Raw genomic sequence first — 25,782 nt, forward strand, 5'->3', positions numbered from 1 at the left:
ACTCACTTAGCCCTCCTAATAACATCATAACATAGGTATCAGCCCCATGTTTAGAGATGAAGAAATTGAGGCATGGAGAACTGAAGAAACATACCCAGAAGGGATAGAGAACATGTGGCAGAGCTAGGCTATGAAAATAGGCAGTCTGGCACTAAAAGATCATGCCTTCATCCCTACACTGTGCCACATCTCATCTATCATTTGTGCCTAAAATAATGAGTGACACGGTATCAGTGGCTAGATGAACACGTGGATGAGGAATAGTTTATGTAACTATGAGTTTTTAAAAAGGCATCTGAGTATTAGTAGAGGCACATGGGAGGCAACTCCAGAAAGGGTCACTGACCCTGGAGGATACGGAGTACACAGATGCCCCCCAGAAATGACAGGATGTCCCCAAACCATGGTTGTCCTTATGCTTTTAGTCCTTCTTCTATTCCTCTCTTTAGCTACAGTTTACATTTTAGCTTGGATGATTGTCCCATCAAAACTTTTTTAAAAAACAACCCCCACTCCTTTGCTATAGTCTGAATGTTTGCATCCCTTCAAAATGTCCTATGTTGAAAGCTAATCCCCAGTGTGATGATATTGGAGGTGGGGCCTTTGGGGAGTGGTTAGGTCATGAGGGTAGAGCCCTCATGAATGGGATTAGTGCCCTTATAAAAGAGACCCCAGAGAGCTCCTTTGCCCCTTCTACCCGTGAGGACACAGTGAGAAGATGGCCATCTATGAAGCAGGAAGTAGGTTGTTACCAGACACTGAATCTTAATCTTGGGTTTCCCAGCCTCCAGAACTATGAGAAATCAATTTCAGTTTTTTATAATACACCCTAGTTTTAGTTGTTTATAATACATATTAGCCTAAACAGACTAAAATACCCTCAAACTCACTCAAGTATTAAGTTCATGAAGAGAAATCTCATGCATATAAGTGAAAGAACATTTACTGGGGTACAGAAAGAACCAATTCCTAGAGATAGAGTGTGACCCAAGGAGTCCTCCAAAAGGTGTCTGCTACAAGAATGTTAAATTTGTACTTTTACATGTTATGAAGTAAATGTCACTTAAGGATTTATTATGTTTTTCTCGTGGTTTAGGGATCTAAGATACTCAAACGAAGGCAGTACTTAAAACCCCTCATTCAAATAGGCAGTGGCTTATCTTTATCAGCCACACTAACCTAGTCATGTCCTTCAAGGAATCCAGCCATGTATCCCAAGTTCTCTGGCCAAAACCAAAGTTCTCATGCCTTTCCTCTGACTACAGGGTATTCATCCATCAAAGCATTCATTTCCCCAATTATGTATGCATTCATTCATTCATTCAGCAACCTTGCTATTCCTTGTTCTTTGCTTTGTATTTGCCATGGCTGGCACCAGGCAGTGCATATGGAGTGGTTTGCAGAACAGTCTCAGGCCATGATTTCTTGGAGTTTACAGTTTAGTGGTGTCAATATATAAACATGTATCTTAGTGATTTTCTGTATATGTCATATGTAATTCTTAGGCATTTAAATTCTGAGTCTTGTTTTCTCATCTGCATAAGGGGGTTAAAACAGGCCTGGCCTTTTTCATGTGATGAAATGAGACTTAATGTCAGTGAAGTTCCCTATTTTAAATGTCAAAACATAACCCAGAAATAAAATGTCCTTATTTAATCAGTTATAACATAGATAATGTTGATAGCTGGAGCTATCTTGCAAGGTATCATCTTGCAAGGTAGTTTGGAGGACAAGAGAGAGTTTGTGAACCACTTGACACAGTTAAGTCTTCAATAAATGCTGGCTATTATTTTCAGTATCATCAGTTGTTCAGAAATTACATATTAGGACTGTTAGTTTTCCTAAGTATCTTCCTTCTGCCCTTTTTCTGCCTCCGTGGTCCTGCCACTCTTGCATTCACTGGCATTGTAGTCACCACCTACAGTGCCCTGTTGAGGACTACCTCAGTATCATAACCTTCTTTGTTTCACCAACAAAAACTAAAATTTCTCATCCTATTCCCTCAGGGTCCTGCTTTCCGTGTGGATGCCCGAGGCTGATGGTATCATTCCAAGATGAATTCTGTTGGTTCATTTGTTGTATGCCAAGTGTGTGCTGGGTGTTTTAGCTCAAGTGTTCCTCCCAAGCAAATATTATTTCCATTTTGTAGACATGCGGGATATTATCCCAAATTCACACAGTGGAAAGTGGTAAAACTGGGATCTGAACTCTTTCTCCTGAATCTAACACCTACTGACTCCCTATAGACAAATATGAGTTATAAAGAAATACAACCTTTAAGATAGGGCACTAAGCAAACCAATAGTTAGGGACTATATTTTATGAAATACATGGCTTTTGTAAAAGCAAATGCATAAGACTGCTGATTAACTGTTGTTTACTGAGCACCAGTTACATGCCAGGGACTGTCCCAGATTTTCAACATACAGAGATGGATAAGCATGATCTTGCTTAAAGAAGCTCATGTAGCTGGAGGAAGAGAAGTGAAGATAAAGTCATGTGACTACGAAATAATTCAGCCTAGATTGGGTATGGCATAGTCAGGGCACATTTCACATGTGGTTTTGGTGGAGGGTACTCACAGACAGAGGAAGGAGAACAGGTGGATCCAGGATAAAATAAACACTATGACAAGGCAACAAAGGTGTAAGACAAAGGAGCTGTTTGAAGAATTGCAAGAAGGAGTGTGGCTCGATAGAAAAATATGTTCATGGAGAGGAGTAAGAGAGGATGCTAAGGAAGTGTGTTGAGGTTAACCCAAAGTGACAGAAAGGTCTTTGATGCTATGCTGAGGCATTCAGACTTGAGTCTATAACCAGTGAAGAGCCATAAAAAGTCTTTGTTTAAAACTGTATTTTAAAATAATAACTGTGTGAGTATCATCTATCCCCACTGTGTTGGCCTATGGTTTTTAAGATACCATGCAGCAAATTGTGCCTCCCTCCTGGATATACTACAGGGTAAAACCTTAGTATAATTCAGTCTGAATAAACAATAGTAATTAGTCCTGAACTATGCCTTGGTGTTATAATGCACTGCACATGGTGATAGAAAATAAGCCCCCGGGGACTCATAAACAAAATGAATGAATTATTGAAGTCCCTGTACTAATTTTATCTCTGGTGTAGTGGTTGAACTATCCATTAGAGCAATTCTAGGAAAAATACAAAACAAAAACAATTTGCCACAAGACCTCAACTTTTCTATCCTACTGCCACCTTTCCTTTCTATCTTGAATTCTATTTGAAGCTGTAACTTTCCTAAGTCAGATGCTAGAGTTTTAGGAGCTATGCATCAGTAGCTCTGGCATGGCTTGAAGTCTTCCTTAATCCAGCAATGGAACTAAAATGAAAATAGAATTACCAAAAGGGCAGATGCAGTATCTTATATCACTTTTATTATATTATATTTTAGCAGCTGAGACAGGAGGGGAGAATATTATAGAATCAGCTTGCTGCAGTCTCGCCTATAATTATATTTTTCCTTGATAAGGCATTGGCAAGTAGCCTACCAAAATATTGATGCGAAACTTGATCTCCCAGGGATGTGGAATTTCTCCAGCCCTGGGATTGAGACTGAGAGGTTCTGGAAGTGTTTGGCAGCTGTAGTAAATTCAGGAGCTGGAGGCAAGGAACAATTCTTCTAGCACAAGCCCAAAGTCAATATATTATATAACTACAAAAGGCACACTCCTCACTGTACTTTTATACTCTTCATTGATCATGTTATCTTACATAGATGTAAACATACACTTTACATACTATTTGAGAGAAGCTGGGAGTCCTATAAAGTTTTCGTAATTTTATATTTAGGGATGAGTATGTTAATTATAAGTGGAAATGAGGATTCAGGATTTCCCTCAAAATAAGAGGAAGTGAGAAATTATCTGCATGCCCCATTTTATCCCATAGTTTGAGTTTTGCCCTGTCTTGCTATCTTTTTTATATGCACCAGCCCAATTTTTCTCCTTTTCTTAGAGACAAAATCCTACTCTCTCACTCAGGTTAGAGTACAGTGTTACAATCATAGCCCCCTGCAGCCTTGACTTCTCAGGCTCCAGCAATCCTCCTGCCTCAGCCTCCTCAGTAGCTGGGACTAAAGGCATATGCTACCATACCTGGCAATTTTAATTTTTCCTTTTTTTAAAAAATTTGCTACAATATGGACATACAGCATCAATAGAGTTTGTTGATAACCACACAGTTATGGTTATAAGTTAAGTTATTTTAAATTAGAGCCTATATAGTTATTTCCCTAGGTGAAACTGCAGGCATTGTATCCTGTGGCCCATTGAACCACCAGAATTCAGTAAGAGTGTGTCAGAAGGCTGCTGGCAGAGTGAAAAGAGCATAAGGTTAGGATCCAGACACACCTGAATTTAAAATCCCAACTCTGGCACTTAGGAGCTGCATGAGCTTAATGAGCATCTGAGTCTCTTTCATCATCTGTAAGCATATGAGGAATAAAATGATATCATGTACAAGAAGCACCCAACCATTGTTGGCACCTAACAGGCATTATTTTCCCCCATTTTCTTTTCTCTTTCCCACTTCAGAATGGCCAGAATTCCAGGAAATTTATATCACAGATTATCTAGCAAGTAAAGGATTTGGTGATCAAGGTTTTCAAAATGGCTTCAGGTGTGATTATTTTTATTTTTTAATGTTGCCATGTATTTATACCAAGTGATATGGTTTGGCTGTGTCCCCAACCAAGTCTCATCTTGAATGGTAATCCCCATAATTTCTACGTATCGTGGGAGAGTCCTGAAGGGAGGTAATTGAATCATTGCAGCAGTTTCCCCCATGCTGTTCTCATGATAGTAGTTCTCAAGATACCTGATGGTTTCATAAGCATCTGGCATTTCCCCTGCTGGCACTCATTCTCTCTCCTGCCTCCTGTGAAGAGGTGCCTTCCACTATGATTGTAAGTTTCCTGAGGACTCCCCAGCCATGTGGAATTGTAAGTCAAACCTCTTTTATTTATAAGTTACCCAGTCTCTGGTGTTTCCTTATAGCAGCATGAGGATGGACTAATACACCAAGCCAATTTTGTAAAAAATTATTTAAGATAACTTTACAAATAAATTCAGTTGGTGGGATAAATGATAGTACAGTAAAAAGATAGAGAAACAGGGACAAAATACTCTAAACCAGTTGCTGTAACGGAGTATAATATTTGGTCAAGGAATTTCCCAAGGAATTTCCATTATATGTAGCTTCCATTATAAGAAAAAAGCAAAGTTAACAGTTCATCAGAGGAGACAGATTTTACACTAGAAAAAAGAAAGTTCTTATTTGAGTAATTGTGTTGAGATTCTTCAGAGGGATTACTGATTTGATATGACAGGCAATATTCTTAATTCACACCCTTGAGAATCTAACTAGAGCAGTCAGTCCTGACCATGGCCGCAGGGTATACACAAGGTCTGTCCAGATCTTCCATTAGAGCCCCAGTTCTGAGTCAACTAGCTTCACAAGCGACCCAGAGAAGACACTGTGCTAAGTGGGGATTTCCTAGACTCTAAAGAAAAATCACCTTTGATTCAAACTCAGATCTGCCTCCTACTATCCTTGAAGTTTGGGCAAGTTAGTGTAGCTTTCAAATCATAGTAAAAAGTGATTAATAGTACTTACTTCTTAGAGTGTTAGCAAGCATTTAATGAAAAAAAAATATGGAGAGGGAGAAGTATGTGCCTAAATGGTCTGCCTTTGGTCCCAGGAGTACCATTTCATTCATTTTCTAAGCACAATACAAATTGGAATTGTGAACCTCTGATTAGGCTCTATGCATCCTTTTGTTGGAAAACCCTCAACAGAGAGATGGCTTTCAAGCCATCAGCTCCTTAGCAAATGCTTGTGCACATACACGTGTGCACATATGCATACATGCAAGAGATTAGTTCTTATATATTATATTGTGAATTATGAAAAATTATACCAGAGAATTATGCCTATCCTGTTTTGTTTAAAGTGCTGCTGTTTGCACTTTAATTCCAAAATTATATTCTACATTATTGGCTGGATTGTAAGTTTGAAACTCTTAGCCCTAATAGTGGTACCACCCAGTCAATATTTTGTTTGTTTGTTTCTTCAACATTGGACATACTTACAAATCATCTTCTTTATGAAGCAATTCATCTATCTGATTTCTGCATTTCTTCGAAATTCACATGGTAGACAGAATAATCTTCTAACAAACAGAGTCTGTTATCAATTTGGGTCACCAGTCTGGGACTTGGAAAAAACAGAAACCAAATAGAGTAAAGACTTCTCTCTTCTTTTATTTAAAGCTACCACTTCCATTATAAGAAAAAAGGAAGGATTCTAATTCATCAGAAGAAAGAGATTTTGTCCAGTATCCAAGTCAGGAGCTAAAAACAATTCTCATTTGGTCAATTTTCTAAGCATTCCCTTTTCCAGTTCTTTATTTGGAATATTTTCTATTGTTTTATTAACCAAGACAGATCCTCATGCATGTAATCACATAAACTTGAAGAATTATTTGTATATCATATATAATACAAATTCCTGATCATTTAGATTCCTTAATAACCAGAAGGTACATAAGGCATTATGAAACTACACCAGCATCTTAGTGTAATGACAAAGACAATCAAAGTAGTGATAACAGATCTTTGATAAAGATATGTCCTTCTTTCTAAGGGGCTCCATTTCTAGTAGAAAAGAGACAACATATTTATGTATTTGCTTTTTAAAAAAATATATTGAACATGTCCCTAAAGTTATTGGGTTAAGGCAGGCAGCAGATAGAAAATATTCTAGGCAGCTATTCAACTTATTTTCCTCTCGTTCTCTTTTATTTTGTTTATTTATTTTTATTTTTATAGAGATGGGGTCTTCCTGTGTTGTCCAGGCTGGTTTTGAACGCCTGGCTCTATATTTACCAACAACCAACCTACTGACCACAGATTGATTCCAAACTGGAGAGACAACATATCACAACCTTCATAATGGGGCTGCCACAGGTGGTAATCTTTACAGAGGTATTGTGTGTGTTTGGTTATTGTAACCTAGTTTTCTGAGGACAGATGACCCCATAACAGAACAGATTCTGGACCCCTCTTAGGTGCTTCACATGTTCAAGACAATATTACTGTTCACTATTCCCATTAAATAACCTCATAGCTTTCCCACTTTAGAACCAGGTACTCCAAAAATAAATCTTCAAAAACAAAAATCTGAACTATCTATGCCGTGTCTGTATAAGGTGATGTAAAACATATATTAGTGCTGTTAGATTTTGAAAGTATTTGGAGGTGCTGCCATATTTTACATGGGCTTTTATTACTTTTAGATTTTCATAGAACAACAAGATAATTGAAGATTTGAATGTTTGCCTAGTTGAATTCGGTAGGTTGTAGAAATGTTTCCAGAAAGAGAAACAAAAGTTCTGGATTCCTGCTTTTAGCATCTATAGGAAGGAGTATATTCTATAGTTTTACAGGAAAGAATAATTAACCTAGCATTATGGGAGAGGCATTGAATCAAGTCTCTTTAAGGCATAGTCTTATACGAAGATAAGTAAACAAGTTCAGGTTTTATTTCATTGCACGTAGTGTAAACTGGAATTTAATACTTTACATAAGCCTTATCCCAAAACTTATGCCATAGGGTCTATATAAATCCTGGTGAAACATTTAAAGAGTTTGTGTTCCCAGTAGATGGACCTATGAAAGAGCTTAGAGTTGGTTTGGAGAAATATTGTTTTGTCTGTAAGACAAAATTTAAGTAGCTTGTAAAGATTACTTATGATCTTTAAACATTTTGCTTTTAGGGGAACGATGCAATTTCTTTCTTTCTTCTTTTTTTTTTTTTTTTACCACAGGCAACAATTTTTCTACTTGGACTATCAGCCATGAATACATCTAAGCTGAAGTGGAAAAAAAGAGATCTAAATATTTAAAGTCACTCAAGAAAGATAGTTAGATTATTTCAGTTTTTCAAAGAGAAAGTAAAACTGTGAGAGAAAAACATACAATGTTGAAGATAACAATCTGCAGGGCTAAATATGTAAAAAGTAGAACCATGTGGTTTGTATCAAATTCTTTAGACAATACAGAGTCTTTTACATCATAGTATTTAAAATTTTTAATGTAGCCTAACATCTATTTTTATAGATAGGTGAAGTGGAAGATTACAAAAAGTAAAAGGAACTTGGCAAATCTTACCCTGCCTGTTTACCAAAAACATCACCTCTAGCATTACTAGTATTAGAGGCACTGTTTGACAGTACATGCAAGTTAATGTGAATGTTGGACTAGATTTTAGATTTCTATCTTTGTCTATTTATAAATAAAGATCAGACTGTGTTTGTTGAGATGGTCATCTCATTGGGACCATGTGGGAGCAAAGAAACTCTAATAATGATATTATAATAATATCATGACTATGCACATAAACCTCACTGTGTGCCAGACATTGTTCCAAGCCTTTTATTTTTATTAAGTTGTCTTTTGAATTAATGCAGTGGGTTATTGTGATGGTTAACATTGAGTGTCAATTTGATTGGATTGAAGGATGCAAAGTATTGTTCCTGGGTGTGTCTGTGAGGGTGTTGCCCAAGGAGATTAGCATTTGAGTCAGTGTCCTGGGAGACATGGACTCACCCTCAATCTGGGTGGGTATAATCTAATCAGCTGCTAGCACAGCTAGAATAAAAGCAGGCAGAAGAACATGGAAGTACCAGACTGGCTGAGTCTTCCAGCCTTCATCCTTCTCCCACTGGTGTAAGACCCTTGGACTTATACCAGTGGTTTGCCTTGGGCTCTAGGGCCTTTAGCCACAGACTGAGGCTGCACTTTCAGCTTCTTTACTTTTGAGGTTTTGGGACTTGGACTGGCTTCCTTACTCCTCAACTTGCAGATGGCTTATTGTGGGACTTCACCTTGTGATGGTGTGAGTCGATACTCCTTAATAAACTCCCTTTCATATATACATCTATCCTATTCGTCCTGTCCTCCTAGGGAACCCTGACACGTACAGTTATTATCCCCATTGTTTCTTTCCTATCAGTATTCTCATTTTACAGATGAGGAAGCTGAGACACAGTGAAATTATATAGTTAACCCAGGGTCACACTGCTAGTAAGTGGCAAAATTGGGATTTAGAAAAAGGAGACAAGTTCCAGAGTCTGCTTTACTGTTAACTACCACAGTATGAGCTAAGGTTTAAACTCTTCACCTCATAGGCGGAATGTAATTAATGAACAAGTTTTCGTATGTTGGTCATCACTGGTGCTGCAGTTCATGGAGAAAATAAATTCCTTCTGGGTTATCCACTGTGATTGCATCTTCAAAGAGAGACATCTGGCGACACAATACTGAAAAGTGGTAGAAATACTGAATATAGTATTGAACTTTGGAAATCAGCCAAACTTCCTCCCTGCCAAATGGAAATTCTGGGCTCCACCTGGGCTAGGTTCTGCAGCTCTGATTGGTGTGTGGTGGTGGTCAAGCCTGTCTTGGTTACAGGAGTGGGGCAAAAGATGAAGTGGTACAGGGAGAAAGATTATTTAGGATCCTGAGGATCCATGTAGAAAAACCATACAACTTTGTTGATTACTTTCACTGTTAATACACGGTCTACTACCTCAACCAGGTCCTCAGAGCTACCTAATCAGCATTCTGTTTTTCATAGTCTGCTTGCTCTTCCTGGGTTCCATAGTAAACTGCGTTTTTTAAATGATGTCTTCTAGCCACTGACCCTTAACTTTTCCACTGCACTCTCAGCACGGAGAAAAGAGTCATCAGCCTGGAATTCCCTTGGTCTCCTACCACCAAGAGATGAATTTCCCACATGAGCATCCACCTTTGGCCCCTTTCCTAGCTCAGTGGGCTTCCTTCCTATTAGTGGCTGGTTTTCTATTTCCATTCAGGTTCCTACCCTTCCTGCCTGCTCAGAGTCCTCACACCTCATGTAACTGATAATCCCCTTTTCTGGTTTTGGCTTTTGTGTTTTTGAGACAAGTTCTCGTCCTGTCCCCAGGTTAGAGTGCAGTCTTGAACTCCTGGGCTCAAGCGATCCTCCTACCTCAGTCTCCTGAGTAGCTGGAACCACAGGGGTATGCTACCTTGCCCAGCTTATTTTTCATTTTTTAAAGCTTTTCTTTTAGGTTCAGGGGTACATGTGCATGTTTGTTATATCGGTAAATGCACGTTGCAGGAGCTTGATGTACAGATTATTTGTCACCAAGGTAATAAACAGTACCTGATAGGTAGTTTTTGAATACCCTCCCTCCTCCCACCCTCCACCTTCAAGTAGGCCTCAGTGTCTGTTGTTCCCTTCTTTGTGTCCATATGTACTCAAAGTTTAGCTCCCACTTAAAAGTGAGAACATGTGGTATTTGGTTTTCTGTTACTTCTCTTCCTTTGTTTCCTGTAACTCAAAGTAATTACCAAGCTCTATTAAGTCTGTGATATGGTTTGTCTCCCTACCCAACTCTTACCTTGAATTGTAATAATCTCCATGTGTTGTGGGAGGGACCAGGTGGGAGGTAATTGAATCATGGGGGTGGGTTTTTCCTATGCTATTTTTGTGATAGTGAATAAGTCTCATGAGATCTGATAGTTTTATATAAAGAGGAGTTCCCCTGCACATGCTCTCTCTTGCCTGCTGCCATGTAAGATGTGCCTTTGCTCCACATTTGTCTTCCACCATGATTGTGAGTCCTCCCCAGCCATGTGAAACTGTGAGTCCATTAAACCTCTTTCCTTTATAAATTACCCAGTCTTGGGTATGTGTTTATTAGCAGCATGAGAACAAACTAATACAGTCTACTTACCTGTCTCTAAAATTTGTTTATTTTTTCTTTATCCCCACTGTCACTACTGTCATTAGCCTAGACCATTAGCCTAGACCAAACCCCCACCACTTCTCAAATGGGTGATGACTACAGTTTCCCAACCAGTCTGCTGTGCTTAGGGTTTGTTCCAGCAACGCAGCCTGGATGATCTGTCAGGAACACAAAATTGATCATTCTAGTCCCTATTTCAAACACCTTAGCAACTTCAAGTTGTCCTCTGAATTAAACCCAGACTCCCTACATGATTTGCAAGGCTCCTCACAAGCCGGTCTCTGCCCATCTTCTCAGTTTTATTCTCAATACTCCTCTTTCAGGCTCTCTGGTCCAGTCTTAATGAAAAAATTTTCATCTCTGAAAGTTTCATGCTGTTTCTTTTGTCTGGGTTTTTGTTATGCTGTTCCCTTTGCCTATTCAACATTCTTCATTATACCCTTTATCTTCTTAACTTGCATTACTTCTTTATCTTCCTAACTTGCATTCATCTTTCAGGTTCCAGTTTCCAAATGACTGTCATTTTGGAGAGTGTTTTCTGGCCTTCCACATCCAGAAAAATGTCCCTCCATAGCCCTTTTGACTTCCTATATGGTGGCACTTATTGCACTGTATTATAATTGCCGGCACTGTGCTTGGATAAATAATTTATAAGTATTTAATAAGCATTTAGTTGAATAACAGAAACTGAATAATATTTTTTATTTTCTCTCATTTTAGAAATTAAGTCAGTAAAACCTGACAACTATCACCCCACAAAATAACCCTAAATTCATTATAGTTTTATATAACTTCATTCTTTGGTCTAATAGACCTTAATGTATAAATGTTTCTCCATTGCTTATGTAGACATAAAATAAGATATGCCAAAGGCGGGTAATGGGAGAGAACTGAACCAAGTGTTCATTAAACCAAGGCATTATGTTCAATGAAAAACAACATCTATAGGTTTTAAGGGTTAAGATAAAGGTATACTTGGTTGATGTCCACTTTGGTTTGGTTAGTATTTATTGGGCATAATATACCATATAATGCCGTATTCTCTCTGTACTGAATACTTTTGTATGGAGGATTTATTATATGACCAAATAATGAATTAGGTAAAATGTCATGCTACCATTTTTTCCCACTTGCTGCCTCAAGGCTGATCCTACTCCCAGTTCTTCATTTCAATGAAATTTTTCTTCCCCCAGTGTCTATATGTGGGGCTAGTCCCTGATTCATTGAAAAGATATGGCACAGGCCCAATGAAATTGCAAGCTGATTACAACTTGGGAAAATTAGGCTTTTTTTTCCTGGATCTTTCTTTGAATAATCTTTTTTAAAAAATATTTAGACAGCATATAGGTCATTGACTTTAACTTTTATCTCATGGCTTTCATGTTGGTTTGTAAGTTTCAGACACTATTCTCAAGTATCAACTCAAGTGGTAAGAAGCATGTGGGCTACACAAATGGCAAAGAGAGTAGCATGGCAAAAGGACTAAGAGGAGGGTCCACTCATTTAGGAAAGTTGTCTCGTAGCTTGTCTCATTTTAGTTGTATCTCTCTAAGTCAGAGAATTATATTAGAAAATATCACTTTTTACTTATTAAACATATGTATATATTTTAAGTATTTAACCTTTACCTTTTGGCTTCTAACAGATCAGACCATGGTTTAGTGAGATATTTTAGTGCTGAGAAGGTGGCCATCATGGCTAGTGCTGCCCAACCTTCTTCTTCCCCATGTGGTTGTGTATATTTAGAAAAGCTGAGACCTTTGAAAATCTGTGTTCTGGTTGTTTATTTCTGAGTCTTCATTTGCTTTACGTTATAATATTTAACATCTTCTCAAGGATTACTTCTCTCTGTTCTGAATTTAAACGAAACTGGACTCAAGAAAGATTTGATCTGAAACTTCTGATCTCTCAATTTCTCTCTGCCAACAAACCCTAGCATGTCAGTACATCCTTGTAATATGGCTGCTGGTGCTCGGATGACAAGATACACTTCAGTTTAATGGAAGTGAGCATAATTCTCACTAGACTTCACCCATTTTTCATTCTCTTTCAAAAATGTGGGGGTTTTTTATTTGTTTTTGTTTTTTGCCATGGTTAGTAACTCACACCTGTAATCTCAGCACTTTGGGAGGCTGAAGCAGGAGGATTGCTTGAGACCAGGAGTTTTAGACCAGCCATGGCAACATAGTGAGACCCTGTCTCTACAGGAAATAAAAGTTTTTCCTTAACATATACATCAAGTGAGTGGTTAGTTTTTCATTCTCTTTTAGGAAAGCTTCCCCCATATACAATTTTTAAAGCACGTTTGTTCCCCTTTCATCTTTCAAACCTTATCCTATGCCGCTACTTCTATGCTTTCCTTTTCCCCCTCTCTCTCTCCCTTGCTTGCATATTAATATCTAAAAATGAGGTTTTCTGCTCCACGATCTGGACCCCACCAGTAATCAATGAAGTGAGTATCAGTTACAAGCACAAGTCCAGCAGGAGCCAGTTTGGCTTAAAATCAACCTTCCTTGGTAAACCAAGAGAATATATAATCCTGATTGATTACTCCTAGGAAATATATTTGTGTCATTGGTAGTCAGTGCAATTGAACTAAAATAGTTCTTAATTCTAAACCCTCTTTTAGATTTTTACCTTCTCACATGTCTATGCCACAAGTAAACGGTTTGGATAAAGAATGAGGAGATGAAAACTTATTTCAGAGCTTCGTACAGTACTGACTAGGTCGCACCATCTGAGCTCCTTAAGCTTCTTAGAATTTGTCTTAGAGGATGTAATAAACTGTGATGCATTGATCTGGCTTAGGGTCCCTGGGCATTTGTGCTTGAAGAATTCCATTTATTGAATCCTTGACTCTACAGCAGTGACTCCAGGCTCAACCTATTACCAAAACAGTTTTATGTCTGAAAAATATGATAAGCATGCTTGCTTCCCTAGGAAGCAGAGTTTATGATTCTGCGTATGCAAATCTCTCCTGAGGCCCAGGAGAATATCTCTTGCTACAGTCCCATGTTATTTCTTCATCTTTAGTACAAATTACTAAATCATCAACTTTTCCCCAGAATTACTTCATCTTTTTCAGAAACACGCATTGGATAATAGTCCTAAAGCCTGTCTATGCAGTCCGGATCTCACTTTCTTTGTCATAAGTATAAAACATGTTTTAATTACCAAAATTAAGGGTTTGATTCACCCGAATACTGAAGTTCTTTTGTTTAACTAAAATTCCTTAGGCTCTAATAATTTTTTTTCATTTATTTTCTATATCATTCTCATAAAAAACTCTTCAGATTCTCAAAGGAGTAATCTAACTTTTCCTTTTGCTGTTTAATAACATTTTAATTATTTTTTTAAATTAACAAAATTTGTTTTTATAGAGATGGGGTCTCGTTATGTTGTCCAGGCTGGTCTCAAACTCCTGGCCTCAAGAGATCCTTCTGCCTCAGCATTCCAAAGCACTGTTTTTTTTTTTGTTTGTTTGTTTTTAATTACAGGCACCTGGCCTTAATTATTTTTAATGACATATTCTGCACCATATCTATATGTATCTTTTAAATTTGGAAACTTTTACGTGCATGATACACATGTGGCTGACACGGTGAAACCCCGTCTCTACTAAAAAATACGAAAACTTAGCCGGGCGAGGTGGCGGGCGCCTGTAGTCCCAGCTACTCGGGAGGCTGAGGCAGGAGAATGGCGTAAACCCGGGAGGTGGAGCTTGCAGTGAGCTGAGATCCGGCCACTGCACTCCAGCCTGGGTGACAGAGCGAGACTCCGTCTCAAAAAAAAAAAAAAAAAAAAAAGAGATTCACAAATAGGCTCTTGTTGATAGTAATGGTAGAATACATTTTAGCATTTCATATGGAGAGGTCCAATCCCGAGTGCATACACTGACAACGAATTGGAGGTTCTTGAATCCTAGTGTTTCCTTTGGCCATTAACATTGATACAGGAGCAGCAAAGCAAAATCCTGGGGAAGAGCTAAGTGGAGGTACAGGGCTGAGATAATGAGTAACTGTGAGGTGGAGGTGGAAACATCAGTAGCAACAGGGGCCGAGTCTAAACACCACATGCTTGAAAACTAACATTCAAGACTTGATCTGAGTTCAGAGCCCATGGGGTCCTGGAGGAAGCTCAACAGGAGACCTTGGAAGCTCTTTCCTCATCCCGATGGAGCTGTTTAAGCAGAGTTCCCCTTAGGAGGCCCTCTTTTGACAGCCTTGTGGATATCCCTCCACTAAGCTCAAAGGCATGGTCCTGGCTTCCGACAGACATGAGAGTGGCCAGGTGACTCTGACCTCCTTCTCCTGTCCCTGGAGGTTTGGTCTCATCATCCAGAGACAGTGTTATACTTTCCTCACATTCACTTTCACTCTGACTTCCAGTTCCCTACAGGATCTAAGTGTCTGTCAAGTATATCCACAAGTCAGACAGCATATTGGCCACTGCCTAAATAAGGGAACATACAAGTTAACCCTTTTCCTGTCTAGAAAAATAAGAAAAAGTGCAACTCACTGCCAATGCCCATTTAATTGTACATAAACACAGTATTTGAGGCTGAAGCAAATCTAACTCATTTTCAATGTGAAAATAAAATCTAAAAACTGTTCTAGGAATTATTTCTAAGCGGAACTAACATCAGAATCCTCTATTTCAGAAAAAACTGAATAAATCAAATGAATCTTCAGCCAATAACTCTTCGAGAATGATGTTAACATCACGTGTAGGACTGCTATGTTTTCTCAGATTTGACATTTTCGGCAATCGAGAATCACTATATTTTGTAAATGGACATATCACTACTAAAATAGAATGCTATAAATAGAATGATGTCTTTTGTTTCCAAAGTCGATATACTAGAGCAATGCAAAAATAATAATAAAATTAAGATATTTCGTGGCAAAGTTATCTTAGGGTAAACGCCAGCACCGCTGGAGAGTATTCTCAGGGCAAATGGGAAAGGGAATGAACGTGCATCTCAGAGGTGAGAGGAGCTGCTTCTATGGCAGCTACCATGGGGTTCCACAGCTCACATGCCATTGGCACAAAGAACCCTGAGCTGCAGAATTGGCCACTTAGCATCCAGAAGCCCATGTGACAGGTGATACCCCAAATCAATGATGAGGAGTTGAACATGGAGATCCACTCAAGGACTGCAGGCCCCACAAATAAACAAATCAGGGACTTCAGTCCACTCTGTAGCAGTGGGCCTGGCCCTCTCATTTTTCTCCTTTTGTGACTGTCTCGTCCTGCTCTATTCTTGGATCAACCCGCTTCTAATCCTCTCTAATCTGTACCTTACCCCCGACCCTGTACGCTACACATCCATTAGCCTTCTGTTTCTTGGAGGTTTTTATTATTTGTTTAAATATAACAAACACATTGATCTTAGTACTTTACAAACATGAATCCCTACAATGATGAGGTGATGAGGTAATCCTAGCGTTACCCCCACTTTGTAGAGGAATTTGTCATCACTTTTGCCTATTAATGTTCCTAGACACTGCATATAGCCAGTCTCTTGGGCACCCAGCTAGTTCAGCATCACTACTATCAGTCTCCTATCAGTGCCTTTCTCAGAGCAGGGTTGGATGATACCCACTGTATGGTAGCAAAAGAGCTTGAGCTTTTGGAGCTGGGCAGTCTGGGTCTGCACTTCAGGTTTCCCACATACTAGCTGAGTGACTCTAAGCAAGTAAGAGTTTTCACATCTGTAAAGTAGGAATCAGGTCTACCTTGGAGAGTCATCCAGGAGGTTGAACATCACATGAAGAAAACCCTAGCACTGTGCCTAGAACAGAAAAACGATTAGGAAATGATAGCTACTGTTACTCCCCCAGGAGTATACAAAGTCCTGCTTGACTACATTGTACACAGTTGAAACTTTAGAAGTAAAAGTGGCCTTCGATTTTGGCTAGGTGGATTCTTTCCTTTTTGAATGAGGAAACTGAAGCCCAGAAATCTTTAGACATTTTTGAAGTCACCCGCTAATTAACAAGAAAACAGAGAAAGCACTGAGGCCACCTGATTCCTTGCAGTGTCTTTAACTACCACCACATCCTGCCTCTGCTGAACTTGAAAGACTCAGTCTCACAGGGGCAGAGCCCAAAACAGGAGATGATCTGTCAGACAATGGAAGGCCGCAGCACATTATCCTCCTTCCATTCGTTTTCCAGTAGAAGCAACTCTCTGCTTCAGACGTCTTCAGGTTCCGAGAATAACAAAGCTATTGTTCAGAGTCAAATACACAGAGCTCTTGCTACAGCTGCCTGCTTTTCAGTCACAGTGGTTTTTGACTCAATTCCTCCAAGTTTTGTAGAGGCTCATCTTGTTTGAAAGAGAAATGTGCCTTAGTCTCTTCTTTTCCTTCTTATGTGAATGGTCAGCCCACTTGTAGGGCAATAAATGATACTGCTTTAGCTTACATTTATCCTCTCCCAATAATTTACAGATTGAAATTTACTTCTTAGAGACAAAAAAATATTCCTGGGGCTGAAGTTGAACAATTTGATGTCTCTGGTAGCAGGAATTTGGTTGTGGTAATATTGTTACCATATGGATAAATACGTAACTATTGAAAACTGGGATGAGAATTCCAGGGCATTTTACTGGGACCACCAAGATGATGAATGACATATTCAATTCTAAGGAACTGAAGTGAAGGAGAATTCTGCATTTTAAATTGGAGTATCATGTCAAAATGAAAACCTTATTACAAATAAAACTACATATACACATAGGAGCAAAACCTCTTCAGCTCTGGGAAGGATCTATGTGACACCAACATAGTTAGAATGTTTCAGAATTATTTAAAAAAACAATGAATCAGCACAGCTGTCATCATCATTTATTCCTTTCTTTCTCTATAATGAAGCACTGCTCCTTTTCCTCTCCCAAATGAAAATCAGTTGGGCCTGTCCTAGAATATTGAACTATTTGGGGTTTTCAGGCCTTTTTGCTCATGATATTTATCATTGAGGCGACTGACTGGTGAGCTGGACCCATTGTGCTCTGAGGAGATTTTTGTTTCAAGCACTGCTTTGTTTTAAGTTAGGTGTTGAATGCGGCATCAAAGGTAGGCAGGCAGACATTCAGAGGCAGATGTGGGCACATTCCCAAAAGTTCAGTGCCAAGGGCCTTGTGTTTCTTAACAGAGGTGACCTGGAAAGATTCCAAAAACAAGATGAAAAATACAAAGTTGAATTTAGTTAAAGGGAAGGAGAAAGGAAAGCATTGAAAGCTTGAATCCTGTTAACTTGAAAAGTTGAGTTCTGGTCTTTTAAAAGCTTCCTTCCAAAATAGACCCGAATTAGTTTAATCTCTCGCCAATTGTAGGTTTAAATTTAGCTTCTCACACTTACTAATCTTTTTAGCAGTGAAAATAGCCATTGTTGCTAATAGGAAATTGATTTAGTATTTTCTGTTTATAATGAACTTTTAGTTAACTTGGATGGTTAAAACAAAGACGGTCGTTACTGATTTTATTAATGGGTCCCTAGCTGAACAGACGGAGGGAGAGTCACAGGGTTAGGGCCAGCACACAGAGTCAGCCATACTTGCACACGTCTTCCATCACTTCCACTACTGCTGCTTTTCATTTCAAGCACTGCTTTGTTTTAAGTTAGGTGTTTAGGATGAATTTTGGATTTTGGACAAGTTGCTTAATTTCTCTAAACCTCACTATTGTCATCTATAAAATGGGAATATTTTGTGACATGTAAGTGAGCAAATGAATACGAAGTATAACACTTGCTACATAATGAGTACATTCTATAATTCATAGACATGTTAAATTGCATATATTTGGAAAGATCTGGAAGTAGTATCAGGACCAACTGCAGACTTCCTTTTTAAACATGAAGTAGTGAAGTAGAGTTGTCAGATGCTTCACCCAGGACCATGTGGCCCGCAAGTCACAAATTTGGCCCGAGCTATGGTGAGAATCCAGATCTTTACCTTCTTTCCGTTGAATATACTTTGTATATGTATAAGGCTATTTTAAATCTAATTGCCGTAAAATAATGATTTTATAGTGATATAAGATGTGTATTATTACAGTGATATAAAACATATTATAACTCCTATATAAAATAACAACTACCATTTATTGAACATGTATTGCCAGTCATTTTATTAAGTATTTACATATATTATCTCATTTAATCCTCATATTGACCATGAAGGCAAGTACTACTATTGTACCTATCTTTCAAAGTTGGAGAAAGTTAAACACAGAAAATTTTTTGTCCAAAGTCATACATTTACTAGTGGCAGAAACATGATTTGGATTCAGGAAACCCGTCCCTGAAGTCAGTGCTCTTAACCATCACACTGACTGTATTTGAATATTTGAAAATGAGAAGAAAATGAGGCCCTTGGATATTTGAAACTGAGAAGAAAATGAGACGTATGTGAATTGTTATCACTCTCATATACATGGGTGAACTTGGACAACAATGAGGGCATGTTACAAAGAACAGTAAATTCAGATAGCCACGTGTTGGTCATCACAACTATATGGCTGCATTTAAATGACTCCCCAGAACACGTAGGTAGCTGTGTAGCTCTTAAGGAAGTTCAGGTGTCAGATGCCCTCTTTTCAGGTGTCAGAAGCTCTGTTTTCAAATCCTGCCTCTGTGTCTTTCTAAAGAAGACCAAACTTGTGTCCTCATACTTGTTGGGCTTTGGTTATCTGTTTTGTTAAATGAATATGATAAACATCAAGATATTATTGGGGGGATTTTAAAAGATGTCAATGCAATTGTATGGCATATAAAACGGCCCCAGAGAGGGTCCCTGCCTTAGCGGAAAATATTTGGTATCCTTCTCTAGTTTCCCTGAATCCTCTACCAGCTTTTAGAGAATTAAACCTAGTAACACATTGACCCGTTTCCTTTGGGTTGGAATTTGTTCAAGGTAAAATGCAGTCATTCCCAGGTCAGCCCGCCTGAGGCACAAGCCCTAAGCACAGGACTGACTGCGGATAGTGATCCTCTCAAGGGTTGACTTAAAGGGGAGAGTTTTTGCCCCCCAAGCGTTTCAGAGCGTTTAGCTTTCAGAAGCACACATCTGCTAGTTTGAGAGATGCTTTCTATTAGTAATGTGTGTTTTTATAATGGCTGTTTTTGCCGTTACTTTTGCACCAACCTAGTATTTTTCTTTGAGGTTAGACCTCCGAAGACAAAGATACACAACACAGCACAACGTGTTGCTGGCCTGCAGTAACCCAGGCCTCAGCACAGCCAGAAATGGAAAAATACCCTCAGAGAGCTAGAGAAGGGGGAGCAGATCTGAAAAGGGGTTTAACTAATGTGGCAAATGGCCCGGCACACACTCCCCTCTCTTGGTTTGTTTTGATACATCCCCACCTGGTCCCCAGGTGTGTAAGAACCACAAAATCCTCTTCATGCCACTGCTCTGGGCCAGACTCATGCAGTGGGAGCTGGGCTGTGCACCTCGGAACAATGGCTTTATTCTTTCAGGTGCCTGAAGAGAGGTCTGAATGTAGAAGGAGCTGCTGCTGCTAAGGGCAGGGGGAAAAAAGAGGTTATATACCTTGAGGAATTTGGGCCCAATGAAAAAAACCAGGAAGTTGCAAGATGCCATGTTGAAATGTGAAGCCAGTCCTTCCCTTCTAGCCTGTACCCCAAGTTTGAGATAACTGTGAAGGTGAATTGACTGCATATTGAGAAGGGAAAGGAGCAAGGAGAAAACATTTTTTTCTGCGAAAACCCAGGAGTTTAAGTCTAGAAATACAAGGAAGTTGTCAGAACGGAAAGGTAGGGGGTGTTCTTGACTCCACACAAAGATCTGTAGTAATAAAGCAAGTTCTGGGGAGTTTGTTTTGGCGTTAATTATTTCACACTGGAAGTCATCATAACAAAATGGCAAACTCTGGAATTTCTACTTTTCTTTCACCTGAAGAGGGTATACATTTTTACTTTGGCCAGACAGAGACCTCATGTTATTAGAGACAGGGGTGAATTGGAAAGAACAGTTTTCCACCTCACAGTTTTATGGAATTGGCAGGAAAACTTTACTAGTCTCAAGGCAAAATACAGACTATGATATTCTCAAATTTTTCTATTAGGAGAAAAGGTGGCAGGAACTTCATAGAATTTTGTCTGAGGAGATTTGGCAAAGCATCATGTAGATGTATATGTGAAATTAAATTTCTTATGTGGAGCTTTTAGCAATGGAGAAAACAAATTGTGTCTCATATAAATGGGATGAGACTTAGCTATTTGTAACCTCATTACATTGAAATAACTAAAATTGTAAAGAGACATTAAATAATAATCTGCCTGCCTAAACATGGATTTTCTAGTTTGAAATGAATGCTTTGCATCTAGATTAATAAGGTGACGCAAGACACTACATCATCTGCCAGGGGAAGATTTAAAGCAGGTCAGGTTCCTTGGGAGGAGAGAAAAATAACTTTTAAGATGAAAGACCAAAAAAAAAGAAAAAAAAAGAAAAAGAAAAACCTGTGTGTGGTCCAAACTTCTTTTTTAAAAAACAATTTGCCAAAGGTGTTTAAGGTGCATGGTGATAGTTTTCTCAAAGCTTTAATGATTCACTTGCAAGGCATGATTAGTCGTATCTTTGACCAGATGAGGAATACATAAATACAATCACCCCCCCCTTTTTTAAAAAATCTTTGGTGTTTAATTCTGAGAGTATTGGGAAATGTGATGAGAGAGGTGCATGTAATAATGCCTATTTCCCAAGGAGGGTTGAGAGAGTGTTGGCATTTGATTGCCCATAAATCTTTAAAAATATAAATACTTAGTAAGTTTAGGCAAACAGGGGAAAGAACTCTTCGGCTAAAACAGGACAGACCTCCCTGAAAGCTTAAACTTGACCTTCTCATTTCTGCTCTTGCAATGGGTACACTATTAAGACCTTCTTAACCTGTGGCTCAAATCTTCGAATTAGGAATACTTTGTCTATTTATTGCCCTTTAAAAATACGTGTGCTGGTCTTCCTGAAACCACATTCTTTGAAGCAACCAATGTGGTACAGAGTAGCTTTATTACCAGAAAATTAGAGAGACCTTTTAAAGAAATACATTTGTATATTCTTTTATACTTCACTTGGTAGTTAGGGAGTATAGACAGCGGTTTCAAATATCAATGATGACAAATATCAATGATGACCTAGTTGTTTAATTACAGTCAATCACTCTGTAATTTGAAGCTTCTTTTAGAGCTGTGAGAAGTAATCGATGGGATTTCTTGTCCTAGCAGCTATGTAGTTGCTAGGGTTTAACACTTTTTTTTTTTAGTATCTTAAGTTCAAAATATATAAAAATAGATGTATTCTTTGTTCTTATTTTAAAATACACAGTTGTAGCTTCTATGGTGTTATCCTTAGTGCATCTTTGAATGGAAAACAAATAGCATATACTATAGAGACTGACACTAATGAGAAATCTCTTAACGTTGTAAGAAGTGTTTGGAAAAGGAAACAAACAATGAATTGTACAGGATTTCAGGTGTTACTGTATGGGGGAAATGGCTTAAAAGGCAGATACTGTAAGATTTGGAAATGGTTTATAAGTATGTTTGCATAAGGATGTTGTTCTAAATCTTCCTTCTACCCATCCTACAGATCAGTATCCTGAGAACATGTGCCAAGTCAAATAATTCCTCAATTCAATTGACCTAGTGTCCTATTCTAGGCCTTGTTCTGTATGTAACTGTCCCAGTGCATGTCTTCTCTCTGGACAGCCACCTTCTTCAGGTCAGGGATTACATTTAAATTTCCTTTGTATCCCAGTATTAACGATAATTGTATGTGCATGTGTTCATGTCCCTTTGCCTTTGTACTTTGTTAATGTATTACTCTATTTTCCACCCATACCTAAAAATGTACGCCATGTGATTCCATTTTGATTTATTCCCTACAGAAAACCATCAGATGATTTTATTTTTTATTAGGCAACAAATACACAGGGTACAAAAATTAGAAATCATAAAAGGGTATGCAGGAAAAATACGTTTTTACCCTATTTCTCAATCATTCAGCTTCCCTGGCAAGATGGAAAGTCTGTTAGATATCTTGTTTCTTAGGAATCCTCCTAGAAATGTTTAACATACATAAGCAAATAACATATATTTGGTAGTCCATGACTAACCCCATTAGAGGCCCTTAATACAGTGAGAAATAAACTGTGACAAGGTAGAGATTTCTTGGATGGCACAGGCACAGACTCTTGAGTGTTAGCATGATATGCCCACTGAGCGCTCCTAAAGCATTAAGTCCCCCATTCTGGGTTCCTCTGTTACGGTGATTACTACGCATGGCTGTGCTTGACTTGAATGTCAGGCTTGCTTGTATCGGGGCACAAGGGAGGTCCTGAGGAACTCAGTTCATTTATATTCTTATCTCCTGGATATTATTTGTAGTGCTTTTTCATTACTGTGGTGAAAACAGTAGTTGTAGCAGTGGTAAAGTGGTGAATACCTTTGTAGCACTTACTATGTACTAGACACGGTTTTGAGTATTTACTTAACTCATTTAAACTAAAGTAAAATCAACCTTAAACCTGGACTCAAGTGTCTAGTTCGAACACAGCTTACTGAAGAATGTACTCCCACATGAACTGGATCAATAACTTTACATACTTTTGAGATAAATTCATGGACATCCATAATATTTCTGGAGGGTAAAAGGATTTTTTGGCATAATCCACAAAAGCACAGGTTAGGGTGAATATGGACACACTCTTGGTCGTAAAACTATAATTTATCTGACTTTGAATTCAAACATTTTATGGGTTAAATATAGTTAGTAAGGAGGCCCATAAAGCTGTAACTTATCTGACTTTGGAATCAAATATTTTATGGGTTAGATGTAGCTATTAAGGATGCCCATAAAATTTCTATATTGCTCCACCAGGGGACAATGGAAAGTCATAGTCATATTTTCTGTTTTCACAGTTATAAGGTATAAACCAGAGGTTGCCATCTTTATGTGGATGGGTGGGTGGATGGGTATATAAAATTCAGTCTCCTTTTCCTCCAAAATGAAAATAGCCTTATTATATCTTCTGATTACAAAAGTAATACATACCTACTGCAGAAAACCTTTGAAAATTCAGTCAATTATAAAGAAAAAATAAAAGTCGTAATCTAATCTCTCAGAAATAGAAACCAGTGCTAACCTTTTCCATTTTACATCTTTCCAGAGATTTTCTATACATATATATATCTTTCCAGAATTTTTTCTATACATATACATACCTATAAATTTTTATTTTCTTTTTTTGCTAAAATAAGATCATATTCAACATAGTTTCCTTGTCTAATGTAATATATCACATACACCTGTCTCTGGTATAAATACATATTTATATTACCTTTTAAAATAGTTGTATAGTGCTCCCTTGTATAAATGTACCATAATTTAATTAACTAGTCATTTATTGATATTCTTTTAGATATTTGAAAGGTTTTGATAATATAAATAAATATTATTGTGCATATATCTTTATCTCTATCTCTGGTTGTTTTTCATGTATTTGGTTAAGTTGTTAGATAGATTTTTAAACAAATGATATAACCACATATTCCATAAGAGATTTTTAAACAAATGATATAACCACATATTCCATAAGTATAGTGATGTCTACATATGGAGTGATAATTCAGAAACTTTGCTGTTACGTTGGATGTCACTTCTTTTTATTTTAATTGAGAATCCATTTGTCCTGACACAATGAGATCACTGACATGTAGTAATAATCAAGACTTCATTATCCCTTCCTCTGTTCATTTTTGAAAAGGAATCTGGAAGGTGCAAATTGATGCCAGTGCAGACAGGAGGCAACGCAGTGGTTAAAGGTGGGAGAGTGGTGTGTGTCTAACGTGGTTATGATGACTTAAAAATAAGTATCTGGGCCAGGTGTGGTGACTCACGCCTGTAATCCCAGCACTTTGGAAGGTCGAAGTGGGTGGATCAGTTGAGGTAAGGAGTTCTAGACCAGCCTGGCCAACATGTAGTGAAACCCCATCTCTACTAAAAAATATAAAAATTAGCTGGGCATGGTGGTGCATGCCTGTAGTCCCAGGTACTTGGGAAGCTGAGGCAGGACAGTTGCTTGAACCCGGGAGGCAGAGGTTGCATTGAGCCAAGATTGTGCCAATGTACTCCAGCCTGGGAGACAAAGCAAGACTCCATCTCTATAAACAAACAAACAAACAAACGGACTAGGAAAATTGGCAAAGCACCTTAATTTTGCCCCTTTCTCCTTCATGCTAAGTTCCAGGGAGCCCCAGCAAGACCAGGTTTGGAAATCCCTAGTTGAGAGTCTACACCTGTGAGGCCCTCGCTGACGAGGTCCCTGAATCCTGCTGTTTCACCTTTTTGATATTGCATATCTTTATAGAATGGTATCACTGTTCTCCCTTTCTCAGGCAGTACTATAAAATGAACCAAATACCAGTTATTTGAAGATCCTTGAAACTCTAGATGAAATTCTTTAATGGTAGAAAGCTGTAATATAAAGTATATATATTAAAAAATTTTTATAACAAGTCTAAAGTAGGCTAATCAAATGACTTAGCTTGTTGCGTAAAGTGTGTGTATTTTAGGAATACCAGCAGAATATTAAGCTGGCTCAAAGATTGGAGGTGATGTTTTCATCCCTGTCCGTTGTCATTCCATAGCAAGGATTCTTAAAATTGTATAACCCCTTTTCAAATTCAAATGAGAATATGAGATGTTTCTAAAGCTATTTTGATGTATTTCTGTAGTGTTAAAGAAAGACACTGATAAAAATACTTATAGTATCTAAAACTCCATTCTGCTTCAGACCAGTCTATGAATATTCCCCAAAGGGAATGTTAAAAGGGTTGTTTAGATCAATCTTAGTTTCTTTAACTTTCCCTAAATACACCAAGTAATGCTTCTTACTAAAAAAATTAAAAAATTTGAAACTGCTGGCCAGGCATGGTGGCT

At 38.2% G+C, this 25,782-nt stretch overlaps 1 protein-coding gene and 1 long non-coding RNA gene across 3 annotated transcripts in view; both read left to right on the forward strand.

Moving 5' to 3' along the window:
• Positions 1–25,782, forward strand: part of ADAMTSL1 (ADAMTS like 1) — a 952,161-nt gene that overhangs the window by 391,036 nt on the left and 535,343 nt on the right. The window lies entirely within an intron of this gene.
• Positions 727–24,057, forward strand: LOC103878307. The gene is made up of 3 exons (XR_002517736.2): positions 727–4,640; positions 6,851–7,006; positions 15,476–24,057. It is a non-coding gene; the product is annotated as an uncharacterized LOC103878307 (long non-coding RNA).

Source organism: Papio anubis, chromosome 13 (assembly GCF_008728515.1).
Source record: "Papio anubis isolate 15944 chromosome 13, Panubis1.0, whole genome shotgun sequence".
NCBI lineage: Eukaryota > Metazoa > Chordata > Mammalia > Primates > Cercopithecidae > Papio > Papio anubis.